General features: G+C 40.1%; 1 long non-coding RNA gene across 1 annotated transcript; it reads left to right on the top strand.

The window, feature by feature from the left end:
- The first annotated feature begins 654 nt into the window (after nt 1-654).
- On the top strand, nt 655-6,502 carry LOC125121529 (uncharacterized). The gene is made up of 3 exons (XR_007133486.1): nt 655-714; nt 3,243-3,400; nt 4,322-6,502. It is a non-coding gene; the product is annotated as an uncharacterized LOC125121529 (long non-coding RNA).
- The last annotated feature ends 634 nt before the right edge of the window (nt 6,503-7,136 follow it).

Here is a 7,136-nt window from a genome sequence, read left to right as displayed (position 1 = left end):
TAATGAATTGAAATTGGATGCACAGAAATGTGACAGGGTCTCACTTCCTGATGCTGGCATTCTTCCAGTTCTGGCTCTTAGGAGCCAGGTAAGGCAAGAATGGCTGTTGCCATCTGCTCTTGAGAGAAGCCTGTCATCTTTCTTCCACTAAGATCCTCCATTCCTGTCTCCCCTTCCAGCATATGCTTCTTTACACGTAGCCAGAGTGCCAAGGATCTTGGGACTGCTCATCCTTGGCTAGAGACCTGGCTTTCTGCATCTCCATTGGCTCCCTTCTCACAGGATTGGAAGTCTCGGTGAACCCAGGGCTCATTTTCTTTTGTAAGAAATTGCACCTCTTGACAACCCATCCCTCTCTTTTCAGCATCCTTTCACCCTTGCAGAAATGCAAGCGGGAGACAGAGGAGACTTGGGAAAAGAGGGAAGCCGACTCAACCCAGGCAAAAGGCTCTTACTGGCTCCCTATGATCTACCCACAAGCTCCCTGATTTCATCACTAGTGTTGTGGCTAGAGTCCCTGCTAGTAGTACAATGTGCTTTTGCATTATCTCGGTGGTCTTTATTCACGCATTTCTCAGCGGTCACTGGGATTTCAGAACTTGGATGCCCCATATTCCCTAACCTTGCAATGTCTGTCTGTTTCTTTCTCTTTGCAGGTGCCTCAGCAAAGACAATGTCATAAGAGGGAATTATATGTCATTCTGGGGAGTTTAGGTAGGTGTCTCTTCAAAGACCTTAAGATACATGATTATATATATAAGCATTTCTGTAAGATCATTTGGGCAACTGTAATGAGACTAGATCGTAGGGAGTGGCAGGGTGGGGTAATGATACAAGAGGCAGAGGACGAAATAGAAGATGGTGAGGACACCAGCAAGGGGAGGGGGGAGGACAAAGGAAGACATATATCAATCAGTGGGGCTTCATATTGATAGAGTGGGGAATCTGATTGGGGTACTCGATGCTACACCTCAGTAGAGGAGTAGTTCAATATAGAGAAAGGGAATGTATTATGTTTTGATTATGGATAGTTGGGGATGCCTCTGTGAAAGAAATGTGCTGACCTCCAGTTAGCAGATTTGATATGTGGTTTCTGGCCCTTGAGGGAGAAACAAAAGCACATGAATGGTCGCTGAAGCCAAGCGCTTAGGTGAGACCAACCAGGGAGAGTATTCGGAACGCTAAGGCCTCAGAGCTGAGGGTGGAAACATGGGTTTATAGGGTAAGTGGGGAAAAAGGAGAAGAGGGAGAAGAAAGAAGACCGAAAAGACACAACATTCTTCTAGAATTTCTCCATGGCTTTAGGCCAGGGATCAGAAGACTATGGACCACTGGACAAATCCAGCCTGCCAGTTGTTTCTGTAAAAACAAAAAAAAAGAAAGAAAAAAGGTTTTGTTGGAACACAGCCACTTCCATTCATTTACATATTGTCCGTGGCTGCTTTCATGCTACAACATCAGAGTTGAGTAGTCATATACTTGCGATAGAGACCATGTGACCTGCAAAGTCCAAAATGTTTACGGTCCTTTACAGAAAGCTTGCGGATTCCTGCTTTAGACATGACATAGTCGCTATTTTTCTTAAATATCCACTGTGGAAAGAATGGAGAGGGCTACTTTAAGATCTTATCTGTCTCAGTTGATCTTTGCAACCATTAGGAGAACAGAACTTTGATAGCGATAAAATAAGTTCATCCATTCCGTGGTAGACTAAAAACAAAAACTAGGAACAAAACACAAGGTATTTTATCAAGATGGATGGTGACCTCACTAATCAATGTTCCATTACAAGGAGAATTAAATAGAATCTAATCTTCGGTTGGGTGGCATTCATTCAATTTGGGGCAACTATGCTTAGAGATGTTAAAACATTGAGGGTGATATCAGAAGACACTGAATGTCTCTGGAAACGTCAGAATAAGAGACTAAGAACATTTTTTTAAATGCCCATGTATAGAAACCCAGGAATTGAAAAAATCTAGCTGTGAAGTTAATACATGTACAAAGGCATGAAACAAGAAACTGATTAGAAAATTGAAGGCGGTTGCTGCGTATAGAGGTCTAAACCAGTCAGTAACTAAATGCTGCAGGAGCTCTCATGGTCATCTTCTCCACGTGGTCCCACGCTTCCTAGTGACGCATTTTGACAATTAGGTACCGATGCATTTTCTTTTATCGTGAATGCTCTTAGGAGAAACTGATTTTTGCACATCCTTGAAAAATACCTAAAATTTCCTATTTAAAGTATCAATATCTAAAACTATTAGGAGCAATATTTTTGAATTTAAGAGGAATAAAATAATCTACGTTCTGGGAAAAGTTCAAGAAAATTCAAGGGAATTCAATGAGCTGAACTTGAACTTTTAGCCCCTCTTTTCCCACATCTGCTATGAATATCTACACTTAGAAGCAGGTCATATTGATTGGGAAGAAGGAATACTTATAAATTCATTCTATTGAAAGCCTTATATAATCACATCATTTATCACTCCATAAAGGGATGAGTAGATGGTTTCTTACTATTTCTTCTGGTGAAGGCTTGCTGCAGAATTTTTGAGACTCAGTGCGAAATGAAAATTTAGGGCCTCTTGTTGAAAAAAAAAAAACATTAGAGGTACTGAAATATGCTGCTTTTTCCTTTCTTCCTTGATCCGTCTTTCAATTTATCATGGTGTTTTCTTAATTTGTTATTTAATGTTTTTCTAAATTAAGAAAAATTAAAATTTTAAATAATTACTATGTACTATTTATCTTTACATTATATATTACCAGTTTAAACTGTATAAGAGCATTTAATTAGTATGTAGAATCACTGAAATTATAAAACTAGTACATGCATATGTATTTTGTTCTTACCGGGACAGTGGAAATTCTGCACAGAACTAAAGCAACTGTTTTTATTTTCACTTTTTGATATGTGCACATTCTAATGACATTCTGCCTTCAGCTCAGTGATGAGTAAGGAAGGCCTGAGAGGAAAGGGAATTATGGATTTCCCTATCTTTCCTTGTCCTCCTATGTCATCTTATGTGGATGGCTAACAGGGAGTTCATATGTGTAAAGTATACAATAGAGCTTCCACCACAGTCCTCTGTTCTAACAACTGACTATCTATCAATAAGATAGAACAAAAATAAAACAAAATGAAACAAATATATGTTAAAAAAGAAAGCATATGATAGAGTTCCTTTGTCATTGATGTTTCTTAAAGACCACCACCACCTTCTTTTTCGCATTTGAAGCAAGAACTGGTTCAAATGGGAAGAAGTGGACCTCAGAACTGTCAGCATCCCCACTCACTTAGTCATGGATGTGGACTGTCCTTGGACTGTACTCCCCTTGGATCTCACCCAGCTCCCACCCATCGTGGCTCCCCTGGAATTCTGTGTTTGGGGACACTGTGAGTACTTTATGTCAGTTGCAGACATGCCTAGTGTACGCGTGTCCTCTGTTCATGCACATGCTGTGTTGTCCCATCAGACCTCCCTTACCTGGAACAGTGACAGCAGAGCATTAAGCCACCACGTGGGATCCTTCTGAGAAGGGGCACCTGTGCAACTGTACAGGTCACGTGTCCCTAGAAATCAGCTATGTTTTAGGCTTCAGTGAAAATCCTACTCATACCAGCCAGTGTCTAGACATCTCTAGAGCTGTCAGCCACAGCAGGAGCTGACAATGCCTGGACTTCAGGTCAATTCTGTGTCTGCCTTCCCCACATCCTGCTGCAGCCAAGATACACACAGCCTCCCACAGACTCACAGCTGGCTCTCTGCTCAGTCCTAGAAGCTCTTTGAGAGACACCAAAGAGACCTTCCTAAATATGATTGGTTTTCTTGCTCAAGTGGCCCTGATGAGGGTGCAGCTGGGCTTTATGAACACCCAGCTGTCAATCAATAGGGTTTGTTTTTTTTTTTTTTGTCCCAAGTGATTCAGTTCCTCCAAAGAAAGGCGCAGCCCCACATCTGCCCCAGAAACCAAGCAGAGCAGGACCCCACTGGTACTTTTTCACTCCTGTCCCAGCTGGCTTTCATTCTACCAGGATGTCATGCTGCTGTTGTGAACTCACACATGCTCGGGCAAGGACAAGGATTCAGCCCTCCGATGACATCCCCTGGGAAGGCGGACAGTCCCCTACCTGTTTTGCGGTCCTGTGGCCCTGCAGTGAAATAACATGAATGCAAAGTCTCCCACAAACTGCCCTGTTTGGGTCATTTTGTATTAGGCACATCACAGGGCTCGAAGCCCCTCTGAACTTATAACATTTCACCTCCTGGGCTCCAAGTGTCTAGAATTTATCCACGTTGTCCTTTCACTCTTTTAGGGACCAGCATACACCGTCTCGGAATATGCCATTTTGGTAGAAGGACTATTTTGAGCTGGACGCAAGTGGTGATCAGTAGATGCAGAGAGGTGCCTTCCTGGAGCCTCCTCTATCTGACTAAAAGCAGAAACTTGTGGAAGATGGAGGCTGCCGTAAACCTCCTCTCCTGGGGAAAATGTACGGCCATGGAAAGAAAAAAAGGAAATCTGGCCCCGAGATGGACCTGGGCAAACCCACCTTGCTCCCTTGGCTTCCCTCGTGGATTTGCCTTTCAACAGTTTGCCATCCTGGGAAGCCTGGAAACCTTTTCCTTTGTCTTGTCACTTCTCTACAAATGTATCGTTTAAAATGCTATATAAGCTCAAGTTCTAACCACCTCTGTGAGTTAATCATTATGAGGTTTCTCCCAGGTGATGGGTACTGCACACATCTGTAAACCGTCTCTTATTAACCTGCCTTTTGTCAAATTTTACAGGGCTCCAGGAGAACCTAGAAGAGTAGAAGGGAAAATTACCCTTTTCTTCCCCTGCACTGGTTTCCAACTTACCTAGCCTCGTGCCTTTCAAGCCTCCCCTCTGCAAGTTTATTCTTGTACCAGGGCACAAAATGAACAAGCCAGGGTCTCCACTCTGAAACGTCAGTGGAACGATCAAATGCTTGCCTTTATGACCATAAATCCTGCTCCTTCGAGTCATACCTCAGGTCTAACATGGGATTCATCTACTCTGTGATTCACACGTTTTTCCCTGAAGATCCCCTTCTGGGGGGGAAGAGATCTGAGGGCAATGCTAGAAGCAGCTGCCTGGTGAAATGGCTTTGAAATCTCCAGTTTTAATCTTACACATTCATGTGAATTTTGCATTCTATCCATAAACAATCTGAATTTGTTTGAATGTAGATCTGCTTTAATTAGCCCTATTAAATCAATTAATATGCCTTTCAAACTTTTCAGGAAAGCTGATCCTCAAGGAAGGTAATTATTATGTGGCTTTACGTAACATGCCCCAAATTTGTGAACCATAGATGCATTTTATGCATTCTGTTTTTGATTTTTTTAAAAAAAATGTTAATTGAGCACTGACTATATATAAAGGTAACATGCTGGGCATTGTGGATATTAGGGTAAGGAAAACAGACCCTCTTCCTAGACCCCCAAAGTGTACAGTCTAGCATTACCCAGGATGAAGACTAAGGTAAGGCTAGTATTACTTCACTGGAATCACAAACTACAATGCCATTTTGTATTTTCAATAACTGAAGCTCATTAAAAGCAAGAACTCAAGTCTTCTGAAACCACTTGTTCAGTGGTCTTTCCAAGTCTTAATGCTGATGCCATCACTCTTGAAATAAAATATGTCCACATGGATGTGGTTGGGGTGGGAGGTGGGGAGTGAGACTGAAGAAAATGCAAAAGAGAATATTGTTGCTCTAACCAGAGTTTCAATGTGGATTCATTAGTACAAATGAACTCCCTCCCTGGTGAACCAAAGTGAGTTTAATCGCTAAGAAATAATTCACTGCTGACAGACAGGATGAGCCAAATGACCTTGTTCCTTGTATTCCATTTCTGGATTTTTATGAGACTTTTCCACCTCACTGGAAAGTCGTCTTAGTCAATCAATTTTACGTATTTGGTTTGGATCACTTTCCTTAGGTAGATTAAGATCCAAGTGTGCTTTTGTGTTTTTAACTGTATTAATTGCTTGATCAACTTCCATTTCAGAGAGGTCCAGCCAAGTGCTTCCTGCTTGTATCTCTGCTGCTCTGAAAGCTGCTTCTCTGTTTTTTTCCTTTTCATGTATTAACCCCACACTTGCCGTGAAAATTTTACAAATTTTGCACTCTGGCAAGTGTATTGCATTTATATTTGAATTCCATTAGAAGCTTTCATGCACGATTGAACTTGTTTATGTTCCTCCCTTCTGATCAAATGCCTTAGATCTAAAATCTGTCCCTGACTCAATGGCATGGCAAACAAATCTCATTCTTGCGAAATAATTTCTCAGTAATTCAAATTGAAAAAGAGGAGGGAGAAAGGTGTCCAAAATCAGACTCTTTTCATTGTAGGTGCAAATGAATTCCTAGAACTGATAAAGGTTCAACTAAGCATTTTGAAATAATCACAAAAACCCAATGAGAAAGTATATGTATACACACACACACACACACACACACACACATGCACACCATATACATATATATACACATACACACACACACACTATATATATATATATATATATATATAGCCATTTGTATATTTCTAATCCTTGTATAGAGGATAGCAATATTAACACTTTAAAAATATATCTCTTTGTAAGGGTGAAACAAAACAATCACATAGTTCCAAATGGATTTGGATAGTCAAGAGGTCCATGTAATCAATAAGAATTGACCTCAATCTTACTGCAAACAATATACTGTTCCCGAGAATATATATAGAGACTTTTTAAAGCAGATAATAAAGCATGATATTAAAAGCAAATGGATAAATTCTTACTGAAGAATTATAAATAATTGTGTGAATAAATAATCCATCTTTCATTTTGGTATAATATGACTAGGTATGCTAAATATATTTTTAGTATTCTAAAAAAGCACATAATTAAGAATTCATTGATTTACTAAAGCATTTAAAAATTTTATATTCTCTTACCAAAGAAATACAAATTACTTTGGAAATCTCTCTTTATAGTAATGACTGTTCACTTGAGAAGAAAAACAAAGAATATTAAAGACATAATTAGTGTCAAAAGATAATTTGAGATTCTCTAAACTCCAGATATGTAAGGCCAAATTTTTATTAATTATTTCA

This window comes from Phacochoerus africanus, chromosome 2 (assembly GCF_016906955.1).
Source record: "Phacochoerus africanus isolate WHEZ1 chromosome 2, ROS_Pafr_v1, whole genome shotgun sequence".
Classification (NCBI taxonomy): domain Eukaryota; kingdom Metazoa; phylum Chordata; class Mammalia; order Artiodactyla; family Suidae; genus Phacochoerus; species Phacochoerus africanus.
Note: the sequence above shows the minus strand (reverse complement) of the source record. Positions and strands in the feature narration are given on the sequence as shown.